The sequence below is a fragment of the Lynx canadensis genome, chromosome C1 (genome assembly GCF_007474595.2).
Source record: "Lynx canadensis isolate LIC74 chromosome C1, mLynCan4.pri.v2, whole genome shotgun sequence".
Classification (NCBI taxonomy): domain Eukaryota; kingdom Metazoa; phylum Chordata; class Mammalia; order Carnivora; family Felidae; genus Lynx; species Lynx canadensis.
The window spans coordinates 98,106,615-98,134,285 of NC_044310.1; the positions used below are offsets into that span (position 1 = coordinate 98,106,615).

The 27,671-nt window shown below is 44.8% G+C and overlaps 1 long non-coding RNA gene and 1 other non-coding gene across 7 annotated transcripts in view; both read left to right on the top strand.

The window, feature by feature from the left end:
- Positions 1-27,671, top strand: part of LOC116738269 — a 74,186-nt gene that overhangs the window by 37,516 nt on the left and 8,999 nt on the right. For 4 of the 6 annotated variants that reach the window (XR_004344002.1, XR_004343999.1, XR_004344001.1 and 1 more), the window contains 3 exons: positions 2,353-2,496; positions 11,758-11,894; positions 26,221-26,269. This is a non-coding gene — a long non-coding RNA (uncharacterized LOC116738269). Of the gene's footprint in view, positions 1-2,352; positions 2,518-11,757; positions 12,904-26,220; positions 26,270-27,671 lie in introns of those variants that run through there. The other 2 variants (XR_004344003.1, XR_004344000.1) reach the window with 2 other exon arrangements.
- LOC115522527 lies at positions 6,842-6,948 on the top strand. The gene has a single exon (XR_003971433.1). It is a non-coding gene; the product is annotated as a U6 spliceosomal RNA (small nuclear RNA).

Genomic DNA, 27,671 nt, shown 5'->3' on the forward strand with positions numbered 1-27,671 from the left:
AGCAATGTGCTCAGCCTTGGGCCTGGACCTCCTTTTCATTGGGGCGCCCACAGAGGGCCTGGAGGAAGCATGTGGCTCCTGGAGACTGACAGAACCTGGCTCGTAAGCAGATCTCGTGGCCCCTGACATACTGTGAGGCCTGCCAAGCTTCACCTCTGTTGGAAGGCATTTCTCCTGGGGGAGGGCAGGTAAGCAGTGAGTCACTGACAGGGCAGCCCAGTAACACAGCTTGAATAAAACGTGAGAGAAGCTCTTGACTCATCCTGGCTGCTCTTGTCTGCTGAGTGTGTTGGTATAGACATAAACACACGGACGTACACATGCCCCCATACCCTCTCACACGGGAGGGCAGGTCCACAGGGGGTCAGGAGGTGACTCAGAAGGTAGCAACACAGATAACCTGCTGACTCACAGTTTTACACTCCTCAGCTCCCTCCTCCAACAGGGCCTGGGTTTGAAGGACAGGTGACTCACAGACTGACCCTTTCCTCTCTGGTCTGGTTTTTCTCAGTGCTACCCTTAGTTCTCCTGATCACCCCAACCTCTAGGGCATCCCTGGTGTGGAGGCCAATCCAGCCACGTCAGGTCCTCAGCCCCCTCATTCACTTGCTCATTGGGATTTCTGTTCCCTCAGCCTTTCCATTTCTCATCATTCAGTCAGTCAACAAGTATTTAATCAGAGTCCACGATGTGCCAGCTCCATGCTGGGTGCTGGGGATCCAGCCGTGCATAAGAAATGACCCCCGCCTCAGGGAGCTATGACCTCCTTAGGGGGGTTGTCCTGACTCACTTTCTGTGGAAGTTGGTCCAGTCAGGAAAGAGATACCTCTTCAAACGCCCCTGTCTCCATAGCTCCATGGAGCTCTTGCTTCTGGGTGGTGACTGGTGGGATCTCTAGTCTGGCCCAAGTGGCTGAATCCTTTCCCATGTACCTACTTCATATTTCTTGCCACCTGAAGAGAGTGATTCCTCTTCCTTCCATCAAATGTGTAGCAATTTGGGACTTTTTTGTAGGAAAAAGGCTGGGAATGTGTACAGAACCCCCCCCCCCACACACACACACACTAGCCCCTAGCCCTGCTCCTAGACACTTGGTCACTGCCCATGGTCTTTCCCTGGGAGCAGCACTTGCTTCATTGACTGAGCCTTAAGGTTTTGCATGTATTTGATAATCACAATGACTCTATGAGAAAGACTATTTGCCATCAGTTCATAGTATCATCATCATTGTCTTTCATCCCAAGAAACTTAGGCTAAGAGAGGTGAAATCCCATTGATCACACAGCTTATAAAGAGACACTCCTGTGGGGCGCCTGGGTGGCGCAGTCGGTTAAGTGTCCGACTTCAGCCAGGTCACGATCTCACGGTCCGTGAGTTTGAGCCCCGCGTCGGGCTCTGGGCTGATGGCTAGGAGCCTGGAGCCTGTTTCCGATTCTGTGTCTCCCTCTCTCTCTGCCCCTCCCCCGTTCATGCTCTGTCTCTCTCTGTCCCAAAAATAAATAAACGTTGAAAAAAAAATTAAAAAAAAAAAAAAAAAAAAAAGACACTCCTGGTCTGCCCAGAACCCATTGCTCTCAATGCTCACACGTATCGGACAAAGAAAATGAAGGACTGAGGAGATTCCATAACTCCTGGAATGGTAGTAGGCCTGGGACTTGAACCCAGGCCTCCTTTCTGTCTGGTGCTCTTTCTCTGACATCACCTTTCAGCACTCTGACCAAGATTTACAGGAAGCTCTGAAGTCTGTGCAGTAGGGCATGAACTACAATGCAACTTTCATCCGTGCAAGTCTACACAGATGGGCTCCTCCTTCTTCAGACCTCCCCTCCCCCAGTGACGTCTTGCTTTCCACCCCAGGTCCCCTTGGGGCCCATCCTTCCCCACACTTTATTTATGTTGTCTTCTATTGTAAAGATCCTCGGTGTAAGTTACTTTCCAACAATGGCATTCGAGAGTGGAAAGTTGAACCATGAGTTTGGCTGGAAGAGCAAGCATTCTGTTCATCTGCAGACATCCTCTTTCTCTCTCTTTTGGCACTCATGACTGTTTTTTTTTTTTTTTTTTTCTTTTGTGGAAGAACCTGTGTTTGGCAGCATAGGCCTGTCAGCATCCTTGTAACCTACAGCTTCTCTTAGTGAAAGGCCTTGCATAGTGGGTGCTTAGCTTTCTTTCACGGGCTCCGAGGACTCTCCTTCTGGGAAGATCCGCAGTTCCCTTCCATTCTGCCTTGAGGTGGCAGGTGCTGCAGGCAGGCTTCGTTCCTGAACCTACTCTGAGTCCCGACCTGAGCACTTGAATGGCAGTGAGACTTTGGAAAAAATACTCAACAGCTTTGAATCTTGATTTCCTCAGCTGTAAGACGGGCATCTTGAGGAACACGCAAGGAAAGGAGAATGAAGGCATCTCACACGCAAGATGGTCCAGATGCCCCCTGGAAGAGGCATCTTCGTCTTCAACAGATTGAGGACAGTTGGCTGCCATTCACTGCTTGCGAAGGTAAAAAGGCTTAAACTTCAGGTAAACCCCACAGTGATCTCTTTGATACCCACATATTTATGACATAATCGTTCTCTTGCTGGTCTCTGTGTGTTTTTCTCCAGTGACATGGTGGGAGACGGTTTGGGGTGCTGTTACCTGTCTGTGGGGAGAAGTAGGCCAGAATGGGAGGCAGTGTGGCTGGAGGGCCCTGGTCCTTCCCCAGATGCCATTTGTCTGTGGTCCTGAGACTTTGGGCAGGACATTATCTTCAGTTTTTTCCTCTATAAAGTGACAGGAAGCCTGAACCCTTTGTCGGGCTGATGAGCAATGAAACGAGATAGCCTTGGGAGGAGCATTTTGTGCAGTGCCTAGTATGGAGTGAGTGCTGCGGATCAAATTGGCATAATTTTGGAGGGTCCTTGTTTCAAGGGTATTTTTATTTTGTTTATGAGGCAACATCTTCTTGTAGGAACCTCCCCAAAGAAGTGATTCCCCCTCAAGTTATTCCTTGAAGGTCCCCCTGAAATGTTTCCAGTTGGCTGGGCCATGTTTCTGATTTCGGAAATAGAGGCTCTTCTCAGCAAGAGGGTCCCTGTGCGTGAGGACCCTGGCCTATGTAATCAAGCATTGCTTGTTGTCAGTCCCCTCCACTTTTTCTGGAGCTTGAGGATTCATAATCTTTACCTTGATATGACCTTGCAGCACAGAATTTGGTCCATGGTGTGTTGCTCATTCTGGACCCCACCTGGGATTGGGGGAGAGAATAGGGTTTATTTTCAAAATGTCCCCATACTGTACATGCTGTGTCCTCTGCCTGGAACAGTTTTTGTCTTCTCATCTCCTCTGGTAAATGTCTAGCCATCATTTAGGAGGGGTGAGTGTGTGTATGTGTGTATGTGTGTATGTGTGTGTTTGTACAAACTTCTCTGGGCCATCCTCAGCGAATTCCACGGCTCCCTTCTCTGTGTACCCATAATGCTCCTCTCACACCTCTATGACGCATCTGTTGTGCACTGTGCATGGAGGCCCTGCCTACTATCCGCTTTCTGTCTCACCTGTACTCGCATTTTATACTCGAGTCTTACTGTGTTCCCTACAGTTTTACAAAGTGCGGGGCCTCCTCTCAGTTCTGTGACAGCATTGTGTGCCCCTCCCCTGTGTCCCACCCCCGTGTGGTGAGCCCCTGCTCATTGTTGGGAGTCTGTTGAACACCCCCTGCTCCGAAAAGATGTCCCTGAACACCCACGTCTGGGTGGCCCTCCTGTGGGCTTCAAGGACACCTTGTCATGGTCCCTGTGACACACACTGAGTGTTCGCTTTCTGCTTTCATCTCTTTGTCCCTGCTGGACGGTGCACATCTCAGGGGAAGGGGCCATATATCTTGTTCCTTATTGTATCTCTGAACCAGCCCAGGCCTGTAGTAGTTGCTCATCGTATTAAACCATCACATCCATTTTCATTGAGAGGAGGGAGCTTGTCTTCATTATCTTCATGTCTGCAGTGGTTAGCACAGGCCTGGCTCACGAGAGTGCCTCATCAAGGCTGGCTTACGGCATCGACTCTGAGGCCCTGTTGCAGTGAGCTCCAAAGCTCCTTCTTCCTGGATAATCAGATTTCTCTTTTAGCATCAGAGCACTAAGAAGCTGGAAGGGGTCCCTGAGGCCCATCTCCTCACAGAAAGTTCCAGCTCCCTCCTCTCTCCCTGGCAGGTGGTCCTGCAACACCTTCCCTCCCTCCTCAGCACTTCCACTCGCCCCCCGCCCAACACCTAGCTGAGTGGTTATTGGCAATTCATGTAATGTTTCTGGGCCTTTCTTCAGGCTTAGACTCACTCTGGTTGTACTTAAGAACATGAATTGGCGTTGTCCAATGTTAGCAAATGTTCGCCCAGATCTGGCTGTTGCAGACCTGTCTCTGTCCCCTTCATCTGATCAATATGTTGAGCACCCAGGTCAATGGGAGTCACCCCGTGAGTTCCTGGCCCATTTATTAAAAATGTGGAACAGTTTAAGTTCTTGCTGCCTTGACTGGAAGTCGTTGAGCACATGTTGTTTCCAGCAGGCTCTGGGGCTAGGAGGTCAAGTTTCAGATGCGATTAATTCAGTGTAAAGGTGAGCCTGCCAGGCCTGGAATAAAGAAGAACTGACAGCTGATTTACGATGTGGCTTTTAAACAAATCACCCCTAAAACCCAACTCGTTTCATTATGGAAGGGGCTCAATTTGTATTAAAGTGTCATCCTTGGCCCCTGTAGTCAGCAGCTGGTGGAAAGAAATGGGATTTCAGCGATTTCAGAAAGTGTCTCCACAATGTTTGGCAAAAGCAATGCTGGTGCTCAGGTCCCTCTTACATTTACTTAATGACAAAACATGCTGTTGGCACCTGGGAGCGTGTGCGACTGAACAAAAATAGCTCTGGGAGGCCCCGTCCTTGTCCTTGGGGCTGAGGGTGATCCAGGATGTGCGAAGGCCCCCATGCAAGCTGCCTTTTTGTGCTGGTTGACCTGCTGTGGTTTCTGTCCCCAGAATGGGGAGCAGGGATAGCGACAGGTCCAGAGAGGAAGCTGCCCTCTGCTTTTGGGAAGCAATGCCTATCTGGGAGCGTCCATAGGACACTTTCCCTAATTAACGCATTTCAGTTCACTGTGTCCCATGCAGTAAATAGAAAGCCTGCATTAGTGTCCAGGAAATACAGAATGTGACTAAACCTTCTCCTAATTCTGGCGCTGACTTCCAGGTATTTCAGTGTTTAATGACACACCATCTTGTTTCTCTTTGCCCTTCCTGTTCCAAAGATGACACGGAACATTTTGGCGCCGTTCAGGAGCACTGGGCTCAGGTGGAGCCCCGAGGGTGGCGGTGTAAAGAGAGGCTCTCGCAATAGCGACTTGCATTTTCATGGCTTTTGGTCTTCCTGTCCCCGTCCCAATAACAATGACTAAGCGGCAGAGGAGGTGGAGTCATTTCTGAATCCCAGACAGGCCGCCCCGGGGGGCTCCTCGTTAGTGGTCAGTCCAGCAGTGGCTGGCGGGCGCGGAGAGCGAGCCATCTGTGTGTACGTAAGAGGGCAAAACTTGGAGCAAGAGGCCCTGAAAAGGGATTGTGACCATGGAAGGAAACCCCACCGTGATGTGGGTGCCGATTTAGCTGGACAGGGCTGGGTACCAAGCACGTTCACGTCCTGGGTTTCCAGGCTGAGCTCGGCAATCTGTTGGGCCCGAGGCGGATGTGAAATAGAAGATTGCTCCTGGGATTGGCAGCCCTCTCTCTGGGTGCTTGCACACAAAACGTCTGGGAGCATCTGGAACCATGAGCCAGAGATGCCAGCTTCTCTTGGCTGGGCAAGTGGCTTCCCGGACTTTGGAACTGCAGTCCATAAAAGGAGAATTTATGAACAAACAAGGAAACCGATCTCTCTTCTGCAACATTAAAAAATATTCTCAATGTGAAGTCTTTATTGCTGCCTTTTTTTTTCTCGTAACCCAGTCCAATTCAGTGAATACACTATAGTTCCAAATTTCTGTCACCTACCACCTCACCTGCTGAGCCCCTCCAGCAAGGTCTTTGTGTTTCTTATTTTACATGCATCACATAAGGCCCACTGTTTGGGGGTATTTATACTTAGATCTATGTCCTTGGTATGGCTTCATGGAAAGAATTTGAACTTTGGGGCCAGACAGATCCAAATTTAAATCCAAATCCAACTTTTCAATGGTTGTGTGAGCTTGAAAATCAACTTAACTTTTCCTAGCCTGGTTTTCCTTGTATGTAAGGTAGAGACAGTTTCTATTTCAGGGTGCAGTGGGGATTACGTGGGGCAATGCATTATAATTCCAATGTAGGAGGAGGCCTGGGGGAGGGCAGGCCTTATACTCTATGTTGGTAACCATCTCTCCACCAAGCCTGTTTGCAGTTTGCTTAAGGGAACACTGTATTATGTTTATTTCTGTATCTCTCAACACTCAACCCATGCTTTGTATATACTGATACTCCAATAAATAGTGAATGAACTAATTTTATTTTGAAGTCAAAGTGGTGTGAGGAAGGGATTCAAGGGCAGTGAAAGGGACATCTGACTGGGTCAGAGCCTCCCTACTCAAAGTGTAGTGCATGGGTCACCAGAGAACTAATAAAAATGCAGAATCTTGGGGTGCCTGGGTGGCTCGGTTGGTTAAACAGCAGGACTCTTGATTTTGGCTCAGGTCATGATCTCACAGTGGATGAGATCAAGCCCAGAGTCGGACTCTGTGTTGACGGTGCGGAGCCTGCTTGGGATTGTCTCTCTCCTTCTCTCCCTCTGCCCCTTCCCTGCTCACTCTCTCTCTCTCTCAAAATAAATAAACATTAAAAAATACAGAATCTCTTGTTCTCGTTTCAGTAGCACATATACTAAAACTGGAACGATACAGAGAAGATTAGTGTGGCCCTTGCACAAAGATGACACACAAATTCGTGAAGCTTCCATATTTTTTCAATAATAACCAAGTTATGGAAAGAGCCTAAATGTCCATCAACTGATGAATGGATAAAGAAAATGTGGTTTATATATACAATGGAATACTACTTGGCAATGAGAAAGAATGAAATCTTGCCATTTGCAGCAATGTGGATGGAACTAGAGGATATTACGCCAAGTGAAAGAAGTCAGTCAGAGAAAGATAGATATCATATGTTTTCACTTATACGTGGAACTTGAGAAACTTAACAGAAGACCATGGGGGAAGGGAAGGGGGAAAAATAGTTACAGAGAGGGAGGGAGGCAAACCATAAGAGACTCTTAAATACAGAGAACAATCTGAGGGTTGGTGGGGGGGGGGTGGGGAAGAGGAGAAAATGGGTGATGGGCATTGAGAAGGGCACTTGTTGGGAGGAGCACAGGGTGTTGTATGTAAGCGATGAATCACGGGAATCCACCCCAAAACCGAGAGCACACTGTATACACTGTATGTTAGCCAATTTGACAATAAGTTATATTTTAAAAAAATACAGAATCTCAGGCCACACCCCAGACCTACTGAACCAGAGTCTGAAGGTTAACCTGTTGCCCAGGTGATTCATGTGCACGTTAACGTGTGAGAAGCTCTGTTGTCAATAAATGAAGGAGTAAGAATTAGGAAGCTAGCAAAATAATTTGCTAGGACCTACTGGTTTTATTTAAAGGGAACATTTGGGGTGCCTGGGTGGCTCAGTCAGTTGAGCGCCTGACTCTTGATTTCGGCTCAGGTCATGATGGCAGGGTTGTGGGATCAAGCCCCATGTCAGGCTCTGTGCTGAGCATGGAGCCTACTTGAGGTTCTCTCTCTCTCTCTCTCTCTCTCTCTCTCCCCCTCACTCTCTCCCTCACTCTCTCTCTCTCTCTGCTTGCCCCTCTCCCCCATTCACTCTCTTTCTCTTTCTAAAAAAAAAGAATAAAAAAAATTTTAAAGGAAAATTCTATTCACAATGAAATATAACACTAAGAATTTTAAGTCTGATGGCAGCTTTCCTCCACTTTCAGAAGACCCTGTCCCTGGTGGTTAGTCCATGGCCACAGACGGAACTGCCCCTGGACTTCCCTTTCCCCTCGGAGCCCCAAGCACCCATCCTTTGTGCTGTGCTCTCAGGAGGCCGTGTCATCCCTGATGGCCACCTCCTCTCCGAGGCTCTGTGAGTCGGCTTGCTGCCCAGGGTCTCCTGGCTTGGCGCCATGGCCTGGGACACACTCAGTCACCACAGCTGTCTGTCTGCCTGAACGCCAAGCATGGGGACCTTGCTCAGCTCTGCACAGAACACCCATTGTTTCTGTTTGGATCGTTGCCCTAAATTCGGTTCGTTGGAAAGTGCTTGAGAGGATCTGTCCTCTCGCATCCACTTTTCAGAGTTGTGGTGTGTACCTGGAGAATGGCATAGACCCACTTCTTCCAAAACAGGGTGAACTTTTGTTTGTCCTTCCCACTGGCACAAACCGTGCAAGCGTGTGGTCTTTCTCGCCTTCCTCTTTGGACTTAGGCTTGGTAAATAAGGCATCCACGCGGGGTCTAAATCATGCCGCTGTCTATGCAACCTGCCTTCCATGGGGGTGGGAGCAAAGCGCCTGTGGGTTCTACTTCTAAAATATGCTTCCAGTCACGTTCCTTCTCTCCACCCCCCTCAGGCGCCACCTGGCGGGCCACCACCCTCCCCGGTACCCTCCTAACTGGGTCCCTGCAGGCTAACTCTCCACACAGGCAGCCGGAGAATTTTTTCTTAAAACATAAATTGGATAATGTCTGTTTCCTGCTTAGAGGCTTCAGTGTCTCCCCACAGCGCCGCTCTCCAGTCTCCTCTTGGGGACCTCGGGGTGCTGTCTGTCTCCCGCCCTCCCTTCTGTCACCTCTGCCCATCCAGTGCTCCCTAATCAGGCTGGTCTTTCACTTCCTGCACCCACGAGGCCCTGTCAGGTTACAGCTGGGCCGACCCATCCTCAGACAGGCCTTCCAGTCCACCCCAGCTAAAAAAGTCACCTGACTCTTCTTCTCTATGCCACTCATCACTTTTCATTTGTTGGCTTTCTTTTTTGGCCGTCTCCTCTGCTAGACCGTAAGCCCCACGAAGGCAGGGAGGGTGTCTCACCATTGTGTCTCCTGTGTCTGCACCGGGGCCTGGCATATGCCAGGAACTCACTAAACGGCTGCCAAGTCGAATGAATGAACCCACTGTGTGCTCAGCATTTTCACCCCAAATCCCCTATCTGCCATCCAGAGGCACCTTCTTCACTCCTCTGGGCTTTCTCCGGCAGGTGGATAGACTTGTTTCACGAAGCCTTCCTAATGCACCCTAGCCCAGAGTCATCTTCTGTCTTAGAATCTACTGTGGTACCACTCACCACGCAATCTCTCCTCTCTCATACGTCCCCTGTACACGCACGCTGACACGCTCACTTATAGTTACACCTGTTCTCTCTGTGTTGGCTAGACTTTATTCCTCTGAGAGAGGAGGTGGGGACGGTGGGTAAGCTTGGGCTCTGGAGCCACACCGCTTGAGTTTGAATCTTGCCTCTGTCAATTACTTGTTGGGCACCTGACAAATTCTCTGTGCTTCAGTTTTCTTATCTGGAAAGCAGGGACAATAGCAGAACCTTCCTTACATGGTTGTTGTGAGAATTAAAAAGCCTAAAACATGTAAAAAATACAAAGAACAATGCTAGGCATGTAGTAAGTGCTATATAAGGGTTAGGTATTATTATTATTATTTAATTGAGGAAGAAACCAAGGACCAAAACATGATTTTGCCCTGTGACGTTCTCCTGGAACTGGGCTTCGAATCCACAGAGTTTCCCTAGACCAAGAACCTTTCCACCTTCACCATGGCTGCTAGAGGCTTCCTTTGGGACCATATCCCTGGGGTCTCCTAGGGCTCGGTCATGGATACATGTCAGTGAAAAAGAAAAAGCAATTCAGGTATTGAGCAAAATCATATGTTCATTCAGCAATTTACATCATTCTTCCCTGCTGGCTCCTCAGCTGGAAACGAGAGGACGAGCACTGGCCATGGTCCCCAGGACGGGCTTCCAGTACAGGTCCATCGAGTGACGCACCTGAAGAGAGGGCCCTACCCAGCTGTGGTGTCAGGGCCAGGTGCGAGGAGTCCTTTCCTTGAGCCCAGCCTCCCCTCCCTCCATCTGCCCTTCTGTCTGCCAACTTCTTGCCATCCCTGCCCTCACGGTGGAATTAAGTCTTCTTTTCGTATTTGTCTTAAGTTGTACATCTCACCTTGTCTCCATCTTTCACCACATTTTCTGCCCTTCCCCCAGTCCTTCCCGCGGCGAAGCCTGTGGAGCTGACTCATGCTTCCCAGGGCTCAGAGCCTTCCCTATGTTAGGGATCATCTGGGGCACAGGTTTATCAGGCCTTTCTCCTGCCTTCTGGATGCAGGTGCTTTTACAAGCACTCCTAGTGACTTGTCTTTAGGGAAGCTGGGGAGTCCCCGCCCAGGGCTTAACTCATGTTCCTTCTCCACAAAATCTCCACGGTTCTCCCCCAGCCCAGGCTGCATCGAACGCCTTGACCTGGTGACGACTCTGGTTGTGGTTCTCTGTGTTGCTATCTAACCCTCCACAATCCATAGCTCTTCTGCTCATGCAATAGAAATTTCTTGACAGTAAGCATCACGTTTTCTCTCACACAGTGGACCCTCAATACATAGTTGGTTGAAGTTCTACTTTTTCCCTCTCGTTGTATTCATTTTGGATGAACACTGGAATGGTTTTACCTACACACCATCAAAAGGCAATGAGGGAAGAGACTTCGAAATACATTAAGCAAAAGAGGGGCAGTGTTCATTGTGATTAAACACGTCTCACACGCTGCGGTCTGGATTACTTGCTGATGCCTACAGAAGAAGATCCATGGACGGAGCTGGGTTGGGTTTCTTGTCTGAAGAACTATTTCCATTCCCAGCTCCAACGTGAGCTATGTGTGTGACCCTAGAGAGATGTGTCAGCAATCCCAGCCTCAGTTTCTTCACTGTAAAAAGAAGGTTAAGACCCTATATCGTTGGGATGGTTGTGAGGGTAAACGAGATACCAAGTACGAAATCACTCTGTAAACTGTAAAGTGCTGTGGCGATGGTAGTAATTACCCTTAGTCGTCCCTAGAGTTGGTTTTCCAGCTCACCTGTTTTCTTCATAGCCTGGCAGCTTTCCTACCTGGGGCATGTGACTAGAATTTAAATGCCATGCTAGGGAGCCCAGAAAATCTACTTCCCAGCAAGAGCTGTAAAACATCCCATCCTAATCGAGAGAGACAAAGAGGAACAATGACTCAGAGGCAGCTCCAGGGGAGCGGCCAGCTCAGACAGGAGACTCCTCAGACCTCAAAACGTCTTCTTACATGGGTGTGCCAGAGAATGTGAGCAGACCCATTGTAAGCTTTGGTCGTTCAGGGAGAAACTTGGAAACCAGACTATGATTGGATGGGTGTTTAACATCACTGAGAATGAACAAGATTGTCAGATGGTAACACTTAAAATCTGAACAATAACAATAAAAAGACAATAAAGGCATTACAGCGAAAGGGGACTGTTGTCCCGTAAATGAACTCTTAGAAAATCAGATTTTTCTGAATTTGATAAGAATGTATCAGAGGAGGCAGTTTGCAGAGTTCCGTGGGCTCTGGCGGGGCTGGGCTGAACGTGTGAGAAGAAAGCAACAGATTTAAAAAATCTGTACAAACACCAATAGAAATAAACTTGTAACTTGTTGCGACGCACCCACATCGTTAGAGACTCTGCCCTTAACATCTCTCTTTTAAATCTGACTCCAGGAAATAGATTTGGAACCGGATCAATCCCATCCTCGACTCTGCCATCCTTCTGTCAGAATTATAAACAGAAGATGATTACAGCACATCCTGCATGTGCCTTCCATGTGGCTCCAGTCTCGGCCTCACAAACGCAGCGAGTAAACACTCTCCAAGTGCAGTTCTGAGGCGTCGCCCATGTGGTTCGCTCTCGAAGGGTGGGAGGCCGGGAGGCTGGGCCCCGGGGGGCGGCTGCCCTGGGAGCTACCAGCCTTTTCCCTTCTCCTGGTGGCGGACAGGAGGTGGCGGACCCTTCCTTCAGTGCTTTGCGTGGTGGGGTGGGGTGGGGGAGGCTACAAAGGACGGTTGGAAACGTTTTCTTTTCTTTCTTTCTCTTTTAAAAATCCGTTTCATTCCATCCCATTCCTGGAAAACCACAATCCCCCCAGCAGTCTCCGAGTCCTTCGGTTTTGAAAAACACACATTTTGTCTGCTACCCTTTGCTTCTGTGGATCTGTTTCGAGCAGCAATTACTTTCTGTGTAAATGAGTATGGAGCTGAGGCTTTCATTAATGTGTCAGGACGCCAGGCTCCTGTGGTTTGACACCATTTAAATATAAAAATTGTTAACTTTATGATTTTTTGACAAATTTCTCCCCCCTCCCGAATCTCATATGAATCTCATTTTCCAAGGAACTGACCAAGGAACTCTGACCTCTTGCCTCAGTCGTTTGAGGGCCTCTGGTATTTTTTTCTTGGCCTGCTACTCTTGAGATCCGAAGGTGAATTGAACTTCAAAGGGCAGCAAGCCAGATGTCTTCTGTCCCCACGAAGGGCTGGTTTCCTCTCATTTGTCTGCGTTCTGTGTGCGTGAATTCAGGTCGGTGTCTTTCCCCTGGGCCTCCCCTGCTCCCAGCTCTGCCCCCAGGTCAAGTTCCTTGTTATTTGTGCTGCTCTGGCATGAGTGTGTGCATGCATGTGTGTGTTCCCCATCAGCACCAGAGGACGCCGGGCTCGCACTGTCCAATTCAGCAGGCCGTAATTCACGTGGTTCATGTTGATTCGTACTGGGCGCTTGAAATGTGGCTTCTGAACGGAGAGGTGCTCTCAGTAAAAGACGCACTTGATGTCACAGATTTAGTACAAAAAATAAAGCGTAACATGTCTCAATATGCTTTTATATGGATTACACACCGCATTGATAATATCGCGGATAGATTGGGTTAAACTAAATATGTTATCCATATTAATTTCACCTCTTTTTAAAGCGTGGCCACGAGATCATGTAAAATGACATATGTGGCTCACGTAACATTTCTGTGGGACGGTGGTCATCTGGGCCGATGATGGAGACTTTGAGACGCATGAGCCGAGTCACAGGCTTTGTCTGCACTTGTGCTGGTAACCTGCAAATGTTAAGGCTCTGCGTGATGAGTAGGTAGGCTTTCAACAATCACATTCCATAACTTGGAACTGCGGAGACACTCTGTCTTCATGTGTACCTTCAGGATGCCACATCGAGTCAAGTTTCTCAGGTGGTCCCTCTTCCCTGGCCAGGCTGATGTCCTGTGCATGTCCTCGTGTGTGGCATAGAGAGCCTCGTGCTCACTGGCCTGGGGCTGGACGGAGGCTGCTGGTGACTCAGACCTGGCTGCAGGCCCCCAGTATACCATGAGTATGTTTGTCCTAGGCAGTATCCAATCACTTGCCACCAAGTCTGGGCTGGATCACTTCTCTTTGACCTTGACATGTTTAGGATACAGCTCAGCAGGAAAGGACTTTAAAGATTAGGTAGTCTAATCTTTCCATTTTACAAAAGAGGGCACTAAGACTCAGCCGTGTGGGACGAGAGGGTGGTTTTTATGAGCTTTAGACGTTGGCAGCAGAAGTTGCAAGTTCAAATCCTAGCTCTGCCACTTCTTAGCCAGGAGAACTTGGGTAGGTTAGTTGAACATTTCTGGGTTCAGTTTAGATGCCTGTCTAATTAAATGAGGATCATCATATCTCTCTCAAGGAATTGTAAGAATGAAATAAAAGATGCTTGTAAATGCCATGGACTAAATATTTGGGCCTCCTCTCCCCCCATATTCATATATTGTTAAACCTACCCCTCAAAATGTTGGTGTCAGTGGGTGGGGCCTTTAGGCCCATTAGGGCTCTGCCCTCTTCTACCTGATTAATGCTCTTATAAAGGGAACCCAGGGAGCTCCCTCATCCCTTCTGCCTTGTGAGGACACAGCACAAAGACGGCCATTTACAGACCAGACACCGAATCTGCTGGCGCCTTGACCTTGGGCTTCCCGGCCTCTGGAACTGTGAGAAATACATTTCTGTTGTTTATAAGCCAGCCAGTCTATGGTACTCTGTTAGAGCAGCCCAAATGGACTGAGACAGTAAATTACTCCTACTGTGATCTGGCAGAAAGTGAGTACTTGATAAATAGTGATTACTCTCGAAAGGTCCTACAGCCGATTCACAGCCGAGGTTGGGCTTAGAGCCCAGATCTCAACTTTCTATTCCAGTGTCCTTGTTTTATGGGATACACCAGGCTGGGCATAACCTGTCGCCTCTAAAGTCAAATCACCAGGTCTCAGAGATCAGTTGCCCACAGCTCTGCTAAGTGTTCCTGCAGCCGCCTGGTCTGCCACCTGAATTGCACTCCTGTTTTGTACCGCGCTGAGCCATTGGCTTGTCTGTGTCCCCCGGGCTCTGCAAGCTCATTGAAGGCAGGGTCTGTACCTCCTTCACTATCACTGCCCTTTCGTTCTTTCAACAGTATGCTGAGGACCTATCCTGCACCAGGCCTTTTCCTAGACTTCTGGGGTGCATCAGGGAACACAGGCAGACAGAGATCTTGCCTTAGTGGAGCTCAATTTCTAGTTGGGGGAGATGGATGCCATATTGGAAGGTTATGCAGGATTCAGCTTATGCACAGTCGGGATCCATGGACTGGTCTGGCAATGGCTTGGTCTGTGCCTGCCAGCCTGGGGCCACTGGTGCCTGCATTTTGAGGCAGTCCTGGGGCCACCCACTGCTGCCACTCCTACAGCTCTGGGGCCAGTGGCAAGGAGTGTCCCTCAGGTTGCTTCCAGGCACGCCCCATAGGCACTCGCCCGGTGCCTGTCCTGCATCTTTCAACTCCCACCTTCCACTCTGCGGCTTCCTGTTCCCATGAAGGTGAGGAGCCCCCTCTGGGCTCGTCTGCTTTCACATCGCTTGGATGTATGAGGGTGTTCAGACCCACAGGGTGGACTTTGACCAATGAGAGACAGAGACTGAAGGCTACGTTCTTCTCTCTTGGGCAGATTGTTTGGAGATGCATTGCTTCATCCAGACTCTCTGAAGCTGTCCTGTGCAACCCAACCCTCACTTTTTACAACACTGTGGGCATTTGGAAACATTTTCCCTCAGGTTTATTCTCCCTGCTTTTGTGCTCTACCCCCTTTTCCCTCATGTCCACTTCCCTGGATCGTATTCCTTTAAATTACATTTTCTAGGGAACCGGGCCAAGGAAGTAGGGTGATAAGTGCTGCAGAGAAAGAACATTTAGAGCTGGTAAAAAGGGGGGTCAGGTGTGCTGGTGAAGGGTGGCAGCTTCCAACAGGATTGTCAGTATCAGCCTTGTGGAAAGGTGATATTTGAACAAAGGCTCGAAGGTGAGGAAGTTAGCCACTCTGGGGAAAGGACATTCCGGGGTGGGGAAAGGAGGGAACAGCAAGGCATCAAGCCAGAAGGGGGCAGGCGTGGTCACGGCACAGCAGCAAGGCCAGGGTAGCTTTGGGGGTTCAGAGGGAGAGGTGCAGGAGGTGAGGTCAGAGGGCTGTGGGGGGGGGAAGGGGGGTATCTTACAGCTTACAGGTCACTGTAATGATGTGAGATTTTGCTCAAGTGCACAGGAGGCTGTGCTGAATTTTGCCCAGCGGCGTGACATGGCACCTTGGTGCGCCTGATAGATAGCGCCATGCCTGGCACACAGGGGGCGCTCACTCAGTGTTTGTGGACTTGAAGCAGGATGCGCAGGTGATCTTTCATGGACCCTGCTGGGGAGCAGTGCCCTGCAGAGGACCCCCCCGCCCCCGCCAGCCATGTAGAGGCTAGAGGCTGACTTGGATGTTTCTAAGCAAGAGTTGAAAACAGATGGAAACAAAATGCCAGTGTTAATCCAAAAAGCATGTGGAAGAAAGATCAAATGGGAGAAGAGAATGAATATGTTTTCAGAGGAGCTGTCTGCCTCCTTCAGAACCAGATTTGTGGGAAGCCAGCCGAACCAACCTTGTGACTTGCAGCAGAAAGTGGGTTTTTGACTGTATCCGGGGAGTTGGGAAAAGTGTATCCACCTTCCCCACACCCTAGAAGCGAGGGGAGGGCTCTCCACTACCAACCAAGCAAGTCCTATGAGCTTGGATTTGCTGGAAATGTACACAACCGAGTTTTCCATCGTTGGTTCTATGAAATCTCTTTGTGGGGGTCCTTTCGGGTTCGAGTTCTGTGGATCACGTATTTTTGGGTCCTGGGTGGATTTAGTGGCTGGATCCATTACCACCCCCCCACCCCCACCCCCCCGCCCCCATCATGGCTTGGTTGAGGGCAGCAGGAGTGTCAGGAACAAGAATCCTCAACATGCATCCTCGTTTTCTCCAGGGCTTGTCTTCTTCCCTGACTCCTTTTCTTTGTCTTCACCTCTCAATGATTACGAGTGTCAGAGGAGAAAGAGTCTGGGGTGGTGCCTGGGGAGTTCGAGCTCTTGGAACATAGACAAGGCAATAGGTCAGCGGGAGCATCTCAAACATCTTCTCTAACAAGGAGCAATGCCTGCTTCCAGAGAGCAGAAAAGAAGGAAAATGTAACAACATGAATCCTTTTATTCTGGGTGCAACGGGTCAGGGGGAGGGGAGACTGAGTGGGTTTTACAGTCTGAATTGGACATGATATTGATGATTAATTTTAAGGAAATCTGGAGACTTGTGCCCGGGCCAAGGAAAATGGCTGGGCTCTTTGTCAAGAATCTTGTACGTCAGTCTTCCTAATCACGTTATGTTGATGTGCAGCTACCCCTCAGCTATGCTGCTGGGAGAGAAGGCAGAGCTCGAGGATTCTTAAGTATTTTCCAAGAAAGACCACATAAATGTTTGGAATCTAAAAAGATCATTTAGTATCTAATAGGTGAAGAGATTGAGCCTTGGGAGAGTAAATAACACACTGTGTGTCCGCAGAACATCTGAGAGCCTTACAAGTGGAAGCAGCCCATTGGGCAAGAACAGGTCTCAGACTTGTATAGGATGTACTGCCATTAACCAGATGGGCAGTTGGGGCCACAGTGAGGCCCAGTTGTTCACAGGCACACCCCTAGGCGTTACCTGGCTTTCTTGGTAGCCAGAGGAGCATATCATAGTCAAAATACACATGGCTGTTGTTTCGTTATGGGTTTTCTTGAATACCATAATATGGTTTATAGAAATATAGGAAGCAGGATTTCAAAATTTAATTAATATAAAAGCAATGTAAAACCCCATCGCTATATCCTTGATTGTGGGAAAAGGAGTGGTATGGCCCATTCCTAAACCACTTATCATTAGCCAGGGAAGGCCCCCATGAAAGTGTAGAAACAGTTCTGTTTTTCACTTTCTGCCCTATATCCCATCCCATCTGGAACCCACAGGAGTATAGGTTTGGGAATGGCTTCTCTGTGCTCCTTGACCTGTCCCAGCTCTTCATCTATACGGGACCTTTATTCTAAACCAGGGATGGCAAACCACACTCCACAAACCAAACCCGGCCCATTGGTTATGTTGGTATGTGAGTTAAGAATGGTTTTTACGGGGCGCCTGGGTGGCGCAGTCGGTTAAGCGTCCGACTTCAGCCAGGTCACGATCTCACGGTCCGGGAGTTCGAGCCCCGCGTCGGGCTCTGGGCTGATGGCTCAGAGCCTGGAGCCTGTTTCCGATTCTGTGTCTCCCTCTCTCTCTGCCCCTCCCCCGTTCATGCTCTGTCTCTCTCTGTCCCAAAAATAAATAAACGTTGAAAAAAAAAATTAAAAAAAAAAAAAAAAAAAGAATGGTTTTTACATTTTTAACTGATTGAAGCAATCAAAGGCGAATGTTTTGTGACATGTGAATATTTTACGAAATCTAAATCTCAGCCTCCATAAACAAAGTTTTGCTGAAAAAATAGCTACTCTTCTTTATTTACCTATTGTGCTAAATGGCACAACATGCTAAGTGCCAAGGGGCAGAAGTGAGTGGTTAAGACGGAGACTGAATGTCCCACAAAGTCTAATATTTCCTGTCTGACCCTGTCCACTCCTATGATATTCAGATTGGTAAGGGGACCTCTTGCCCTGGACACTGCCTTTCTCTCCTTTGCCCTTGACCCCTCAGTCATTTTAACACTTTCTTCCCTACCCCTTCCCATCTTACTCTTCTTTGTTCATTGGCACAGCTCATCAGTCAGTCCCTGGATGGCAGGGAGTGGGACTGGAGGTGGGGAATGAGAAAGCCAGAGCAGGGAAAGGAGGTTCTCCCCTTGTCTGGCCACAGCCTGGGGTCACCAAAAGACCACCAGAGCTTTCATGCCATCAGGAGGGACTCCGTCTTTTTCTTTCTGGATTATAGTCTAGAAGAATTCCTGAATTTTTCTCTATGTTTAGCTCATGGTAACCTCTTTATGCCTTAGGAAAGCAGGGGTTTGGGGAGGAAACAATCTGTCCTGCACAAATGCATTCCCTGTATGGGGATGAGAATTTACAATGTAGAGGGCCTGTCAAAGGTTGCACATTCTTACTGTCAACTGACTGACTTCTTCTGTGAACACAATCTACATATTATGGTTTCTTTGCCTTCGTTAATTCCTTTTCTTCCCCTGGGATCTGCCCCCTTTCTCCACCTGTGTCTTCTCCTTCTTTCAAGAGCTGCTCATGTCCTCTAAGCTCTACTAAGCTTTTCCAGACTGTCTGTTACAAATTTTTTTCTCAAGTCTTAGGAAAGTACTTCCTTTCTACTTTTCACTGGGCTCTTGGGATTGTTCGGGACTGTCTTGCTGTCTGGTTTCCATCACCCTGATCTCTGTGTCCATGATCTCTGTTCCAGTGCAGACTCATCTTTCTCCTGAACCCCTAGAGGTGGCCCTAAACTGCAACCCACTGTCCCATTTACACCCTTCCTCTATAGGCTCTGGAGCATCTGTCTGAGCTGTAAAGCTGACCACCTTGACACCTGCTTCAAACCCTTCACTGCGCTCTGGAGAAGGTGTATGAAGCCTCATTTGAGCTGGTTCCCATCTTCCTCTCCAATCTCATCTCCTGCTTCAAATTCCATGCTCTGGAAAAACCAAATTAATTATTATCTAATACACCATTCCTTACGTCTTCCTCTCTGCCTAGGATGTTTTTCTGCCATTCCACCCAGTACCCTCCTTTTTAAAATTTATATTCAAGTTAGTTAACATACAGTATAGTCTTGGCTTCAGGAGTAGAACCCAGTGATTCATCTCTTACATATGACACCCAATGCTCATCCTGAGAAGTGCCCTCCTTGATGCCCATCACTCATTTAGGCCATCCCCCCCTACCTCCAGCAGCCCTCAGTTTGTTCTCTGTATTTAAGAGTCTCTTATGGTTTGCCTTCCTCCCTGTTTTTGTCTTATTTTTCCTTCCCTTCCCCTATGTTCATTTGTTGAGTTTCTCAAATTCCACATATGAGTGAAATCATATGTTTTCTTTCTCTGATGGATTTATTTTGCTTAGCATAATACATTCTAGTTTCATCCGTGTTGTTGCAAATGGAGAGACTTCATTCTTTTTCATTGCCAAGTAGTATTCCATTGCATATATATCACATCCTCTTAATCCATTCATCAGTCTATGGACATTTGCACTCTCTCCATAATTTGGCTATTGTTGATAGTGCTTCCATAAACATTGGGGTGCACACACCCCTTTGAATCAGCATTTTTGTATCCTTTGGATAAATTCTTGGTAGTGAAGTTGCTGGCTCATAGAGTAGTTCTATTTTTAATTTTCTGAGGAACCTCCATACTGTTTTCCAGAGTGGCTGCACCAGTTTGCATTCCCACCAGCAGTGCAAAAGAGATCATTTTTCTCCACATCCTCACCAACATCTGTTGTTTCCTGAGTTAATTTTAACCATTCTGACTGATATGAGGTGGTATCTAATTGTGGTTTTGATTTGTATTTCCCTGATGATGAGTGATACTGAGAATTTTTTCATGTATCTGTTTGCCATCTGGATATTTTCTCTGGAAAAGGGTCTGTTCATGTCTTCTGCCCATTTCTTCACTGGATTATTTGTTTTGGGGGTGTTGAGTTTGGTAAGTTCTTTATAGATTTTGGATACTAACCCTTTATCTGATATATCATTTGCAAATATCTTCTTCCATTCTGTCAGTTGCCTTTTAGTTTTGTTGATTGTTTCCTTTGCTATGCAGAAGGTTTTTATCTTGATGATGTTAAAGTATGTTCCTTCTATCCTAATTTTCTTGAGGGTTTTTATCAAGAAAGGATGCTGTATTTTATCAAATGCCTTTTTTTCGTCTATTGACAGGATCATATGGTTCTTAGCTTTTCTTCTATTAATGTGGTGTATCACGTTGATTGATTTGCAAATATTGAACTGCCCTGCAGCCCAGGAATGAATCCCACTTGATCATGGTGAATAATTCTTTAAATGTACTGTTGAATTCGATTTGCTAGTATCTTGATGAGAACTTTCACATCCGGATTCAACAGGGATATTGACCTATAATTCTTCTTTTTAGTGGAGTCTTTGTCTGGTTTTGGAATCAAGGTAATGCTGCCTTCATAGAATGACTTTGGAAGCTTTCCTTCCATTTCTAGTTTCTGGAACAGTTTGAGAAGAATAGGCATTAACTCTGCTTTAAATTTCCAGTAGAATTTGGGAGATTTTTGATAATTGATTCAATTTCTTTGCTGGTTATGGGTCTGTTCAAATTTTCTATTTCTTCCTGTTCGAGTTTTGGTAGTGTGTAAGTGTCTAGGAATTTGTCCATTTCTTCTAGATTGTCCAGTTTGTTGGCATATAATTTTTCATAATGTTCTCTTCTAATTGTTTGTATTTCTGTGGTGTTGGTTGTGATCTCTCCTCTTTCATTCATGACTTTATCTATTTGGGTCCTCTGTCTTTTCTTTTTGAGAAGGCTGGCTAGGAGTTTATCAACTGTCTTTATTCTTTCAAAAAACAGCTCTTAGTTTCAATGATCATTTCTGCTGTCTTTTTTTTTTTTTTGTGATTCTGTATCATTTATTTCTGCTCTAATCTTTCTTATTTCCCTTCTGTTGCTGGCCTTGGGCTTTATATGCTGCTCCTTTTCTAACTCTGTTAGGTGTAAAGTTAGGTTGAATTCAGCAAAGTTGCAGGATATAAAGTTAGTGTACAGAAATTGGTTGCATTTCTATACACCAATAATGAAGCAACAGAAAGAGAAATCGAGGAATCAATCCCATTTATAATTGCACCAAAACCCATAAAACACCTAGGAATTAACCTAACCAAAGAGGTACAAGATTTGTACACTGAAAACTATAGAAAGCTTATGAAATAAGTTGAAGAATACAGAAAGAAATGGAAAAACATTCCACGCTCATGGATCGGAAGAGCAAATATTATTAAAATGTCAATACTACCCAAAGCAATCTACACATTCAGTGCAGTCTCTATCAAAATAACACCAGCATTCTTCACAGAACTAGAGCAAACAATCCTAAAATTTGTATGGAACCACAAAAGACCCTAAGTAGCCAAAGTCATGTTGAAAAAACAGTCCCCTTTTTTCTAACTAACTCTTGTTTATACTTAAAGGCTCAGTTCTGGGGCCAGTGCTTCCAGAAATCCTTCCTAGACTTCCCTCATTTTCCCTCACCAGGTTGGATTAAGTGTTTATTGATCTATGTTTCCAAATGCCTAACTTTGTGATTATGTTCTCTACATTATATTGTATTTGTTTCCGGGATTATTTCTCTCCCAGTAAATTATCCTAAGGACTAAGTCCTATGTATCTTTATATTACTAGTTGTTCCTTTGGCCTCCGAATTATAACAGGTACATAATAAATGTTTATGAGTAGGCAAAAAGATAGATGGTAAATCCCTTCAGGACAGATGGTGTTTTACACATTTGTATTCCGAGGACCTGGCTCAACACGTGTTTTCACTGCTGGTAAGGACGATTCCACATTGTTGTTCTCTGGGTTAAAGATGTCATTGCAGACTTTTGGCCAAACCTGTGCCTTAGATCAGGCCCTGCAAGTCCTGTCTGTTCTCCAACACACTTCTTGGCTTGTATTATGTAATAATAATGATAAAAATAATCACAGTTTGAGTGGTTGGTCTTTGTGTATTAGGTGTTCTAATACATAATCACTAATCCTCAACATAACCCTGCAAAATTAGTATTATTCTTTGCCAAAAAAACCTGATGTACAGAGAAGTTAAATGAATTTCCCTACATTGTATAGCTAGTCACTGGCAAAACTGTGATATGAATCCAAGTGTGCCCAGCTGCAAAACCTTTCATCTTTCCATGTTATCTATCTCTTTAAAAAAAATTATTTTTTAATGTTTATTTATTTTTGAGACAGAGGGAGACAGAGTGCGAGTGGGGAGGGGCATAGAGAGAGGGAGACACAGAATCTGAAACAGGCCCCGGGCTCTGAGCTGTCAGCACAGAGCCCGATGCGGGGCTCGAACCCACGAACCATGAGATCATGACCTGAGCCGAAGCCGGGCGCTTAACCGACTGAGCCACCCAGGCGCCCCATCTATCTCTTTTTTCGTACCTACAACTTATATTTTAACATCAACAAAACTAATAGTAATTAGTAATTACTAGTTAGTAATTAGTAATTCCAACAAAAGTAATAGGAGAAAGAAAGAAAAAAAAGGAAGGAAGGAAGGAAGGAAGGAAGGAAGGAAGGAAGGATGAAAGAAAGAAAGAAAGAAAGAAAGAAAGAAAGAAAGAAAAGGAAATTTTAGCCACTAACTATCCTGCTACATGAAGAAAATCCAGCTATTTAAATTTGCCCATGTTCTTGTCCTGTAACTGTCCATATGTGTATCAAGTGAACATGGGTAGACATGCTATTTGTGCTCTGTTTTTTTTTTTTTAACCCAAAATTACATCAAAAGCATTTTCTAATGTCTGGTCATAATCTTCAAAATTGTAACTTTAATGGCATATACTTAATTTCTCATCTTGGTGTTAATAACAAGGCTCTTCCAACTCCAACATTACCTCCACCCCTTCCCCTTTCACTCCCTGCTCTACTAGTGCATCTGGGCTTTATTGGAGGCAGCTGTGAAGAGAGTACCGAACTTGGAGCCAGAAAAATTGGATGGTGTCCCAGATCTGACAGTAAATAGCTGTGTGACCTTGGGCAAGTCAAATTCCTTCAGTTCTGAGCTCCTCCTTTGGTCTGTGGGCACCTTTAGGGCAGAAACTGTTTTATATCTCTATTGTAGGCTTTGTGTCTGTCACAGAGTATGAGATCAAAACATGCTTAAGAAAGGCTCTCAACTTCCTCGTCTGTAAAATTGGATAATTAAGCCTATTCCCTAAGGATATGGTCATCAGATGAAGTTAAACACACACACACACACACACACACTTATACATATATGTACCCTGCAGTTGTAAATCATGGAAATATAAGCATAACTGCTATAATTGCTAGGTTTATACAATTGACAATAAAAGTCTATTCAATTATCTGGAAGAGCAGTGAAATTCTTGATGGAATGTTGCATCTTCTATCCAGATGTTTGGCATCCTGTAGGCACAGTAGACCACAGACTTAAAGGAATTGTTATTCACTGTTCATGTCAAATTGTCTGTATTCCCTCTTCATGATGTTCTCTACTTTGACAATAGAGGCTGCATGTGCTTAAATTGCTGGGTATGGCAGCTTGCTCAGCCATTCCCTTAAAGTGCACTTTGGTATTAATATAAAAGATGAGGAATGTTAAACATTCAAGTCTAAGGGATGCAGTAGTTTGCAAGAACTCATTCTAGTTAGTGCAGTCCTTTGCCTGGGGATAGAAAGTGCTGGGATGGTTTGGTTTTATCCTTACAGAAACAGACCAAGAGCGTGGGGACAGTTTTCTATACTTCTTCAAGTATTAGGACAATGGTCTTACAGAATATCAGGAAGTAGTGCAGAAGCCTGCTTTGTTTTGATTACCAGTTGCATGGAATATGTTTTTCCCTTTCAGTCTATGTGTGTCCTTAAAGCTGAAATCTCTTGTAGTCCGCATATAGTTAGATCTTGTTTTATTTATTTATTTATTTATTTATTCATTTATTTATAATAAACATCCAACCATGCCTTTTGATTTTAGAATTTAGTCCTTTTACATTTAAAGTAATTATTGATAGGTATATTATTGCCATTTAAAAAATTATTTTCTTGCTATTTTGTAGTCCTTTTGTTCCTTTCTTCCTCTGTTGCTATCTTCCTTTGGGTTTTGATGATTTTCTGTGGTGGGATGCTTGGCTTTCCTTCTTTTTCTCTTTTGTGTATTTACCATAGGTTTTTGCTTTGTGGTTAACATGAAGCTTACTTAAAACTTCCTGTACTTATAACTGTCTATTTTAAGCTGGTAAGAACTGCAAATGCATATAAAAACTCTACATTTTTATACTCTCCCCCACATTTTGTGTTTTTTAAAAAATATTTATTTATTTTTGGGGGGGAGCGCAAGTGGGGGAGGGGCAGACAGAGGGAGACAGAGGATCTGAAGCAGGCTTTGCACTGACAGGCTGATAGCAGAGAGCCAGATGTGAGGCTCGAACTCATGCAATGTGAGATCATGACCTGAACTGAAGATGGATGCTCAACCAACTGAGCCACCCAGGTGCCCCTCCTCCCACATTTTATGTTTTTAATGTTACACTTTACATCTATTTATATCGTATATACCTTAACAAATTATTGCAATTTAGTTATTTTAATACTTCTGTGTTTTAACTTTTATATGACAGTTATAAATGATTTGCCTTCAACCATCACAATATTAAAGTATTCTAAATTTAACTTTACCAGTGAGTTTTGTACTTTCATATGTTTCATGTTACTAATTAGCATCCTTTCATTTCAGCTTGAAGAACTCCTTTTAACTTTTTTTTTTTTTTTTTTTTTTTTTGGTAAGGCCAGTCTAGTATTCCTTCAGCTTTTGTTTGTGTGGGAAACCCTTTATTTCTCCTTCACTTCTAAAGTACTGCTTTGCTGGGTAGAGTATTCTTGGTTGGTAGTTCTTTTCTTTCAGTACTTTGAATATATCATCCACTCCCTTCTATCCTGCGAGGTTGCTGCTGAAAAATATGCTTAGTCTTAGGGGTGTTTCCTTGTATATAACAAATTGCTTTTCTCTTGCTGCTTTTAAGATTCTCTCTTTGTCTTTAACTTGACAATTTAATTGTAATGTGTTTTGGTGTGAGTCTCGTTAGTTCTCCTTATTTGGTACTCTTTGGGCTTTTTAGATCTGGGTATCTGTTTCTTTCCCCAGAAAGATTAGGGAAGCTTTCAGCCATTATTTCTTTGAATAAGCTTCTGCCCATTTCCTTCTCTCTCTTCTCCTTCTGAGGTCTCCATAATGCATATATTGGTCCTCTTGATAGTGTCCTATAAGTCCTTTAAACTATCTTTACTCTTTCATTCCTTTTTCTTTTGCTTCTCTGATTGGATGACTTCCATTGCTCTGTCTTTGAGTTTGCTGATTCTTTCTTCTGTTTGACCTAATCTTTTGTCAAACCACTTTACTGAATTTTCATTTCAATTATTGTATTCTTCAGCTCTATGATTTCTGTTTGTTACTTTTCAGTATTTTATGTCTTTCTTGAAATTTTTACTTTATTCATGCATTGCTCTCCTGGCCTTAGTGAGCATCTTTATGAACATTATATTGAACTCTATTGGGTAAATCACTTATTTCCATTTCATTGAGATTGATTTCTGGAGACTTATCTTTTGTTTGGAATGCAGTCCCCTAGTTCTTCACTTTCCCTGGCTCTCTGTGTTGGTTTCTGTACATTAGATACCACAGCTACCTCTTCCAGTCTTGACATACTGGTCTCATATACGAGTTGAACCTTGTCAATAAGCCTGTCCAGAGCTCCTGGTTGACTCACAAACTTCTGTGATTGTCCAAGCTGCTGTCTTTGTTTTTGGTGGCTCCCAGCAGTTAAGGGTGTGCCAAGACCTGTCAGTGTCTCAAAGGGGAGGATCTCAGTCAGCACCTAGATGCAGGTTGGTTGGAAAAAAGTTGGAGCAGTAGATACTGAGTCCAAACCCATCACTCCTCAAGGAGAAGCAGGGATTTGTAAGTTCCCTCTTGAATGTGTGTTGCCATGCCAGGGGTGGGGTTTATGGAGAAATTCTGTCTCAGCTTCTCTTGTCCTTTTTTTTTCTCATTTGCCTCATGTGTGGGATTTACTCAGCTAGTTTCTGGATTTCTTTCAGGGCCAGTTGCTCCATATGTAGATGAGATTTGGTGTGTCTGTGGGAGGAGGTGAGTTTGGGAGCCTCCTATGTTGCCATCTTGAACCATAACTTCTTACTATTTCTTTTTGACATTTTACTGGAGGCCACAAATGATAATCTTGCACATGAAAAATCCTAAAGAATTCACAAAAAAATGATAACAGTAAAAAGTGAGTTTAGCCAGAACACAAGATAAAAAGAATATATAAAAATTAGTTTTAATTCTATACCTTAGTAATAAAAATTGGAAAGTTAAGTTTAAAAACAATACAATTTATAAGAATATAAAAAACTAGAAATACTTAGGGATAAACTTGACAGTTTTGTGCCAGACTTGTACAAGGAAAACTACAAAACACAGTTGAGTGAAATTAAAGAAGACCTAAATAAAATTGAGAGATAAACCATGTTCCCATATCAGAAGACTCAATATTGCTAAAATTCTCCCTAAATGGAACCATCGATGCAACAGAAACCTAACAAGAATTCCAACATGTTTTATCATTAAAAATTATACAGGCTAATTCTAATATTTTATGTAATTGCAAAAGACTTAGACCAAAATACTTTTTTAAAGAGGAAGAAATTGAGAGGACTAAACTGCTTGATTTTAAGACTTACTATGAAGCTACAATAAATAAGACAGTGTAATACTTATGTAAGGGTAGACATGTAGATCAATGGGACAAAACAGAGAGTTCAGAAAAGACCCACATATATATGGACAATCGATTTCCACCAAGGTGCAAGGTAATGCAATGGGAATAGTACATTTTTTTCAGAACAGTTGGCAATCCATTTGGAAAAAAATGAACCTCAGCACTTAACTCCCTCCTTATACAAGTATTATCTTGAAATTAATCATAGATCTAAAAGTATAAGCTAAAACTAAAAAAACTTCTTGAAGAGAGCAAAGCAGAAAATCCTCGCAAAATTGGAGTAAGCAAAACTTTTATAGATGTAGCAAAGAAGAAAAACGGAACTATGAAAATTGTTAAAAATTGTTTAATTTTCATAAATAGTAAAAAGTTTTGCTCTTTGTCACCATTAAGCATATGAAAAAGGAAGGCCATGACCTGGGAGAAAATGGCTGTCTTACATGTATCTGACAGGACTTCTCTTTGGAATATATAAAGACTTCTTATAGAATAATAAAAAGATAGCCTAGTAAAGATTTTAATAGGCACTTCACAAAGGAAGATATACAAAACCCTTTGAAGCAAGTTAAATGGATAGAAAAAAAAGAGCCATTTCACAATGATCAATGTGAAACATTTCATTATGATTTAATCAGGAAAACATCATCATAAATGAGTACTCACTTTACAGCAGGGCTTTTATATCTATGAAGCAAAAACTGACAGAACTAAAGGAAGACCCAAATATACATCACAGATGGAGTTTTTAAAGTCTTCATTCAGAATTCCGCA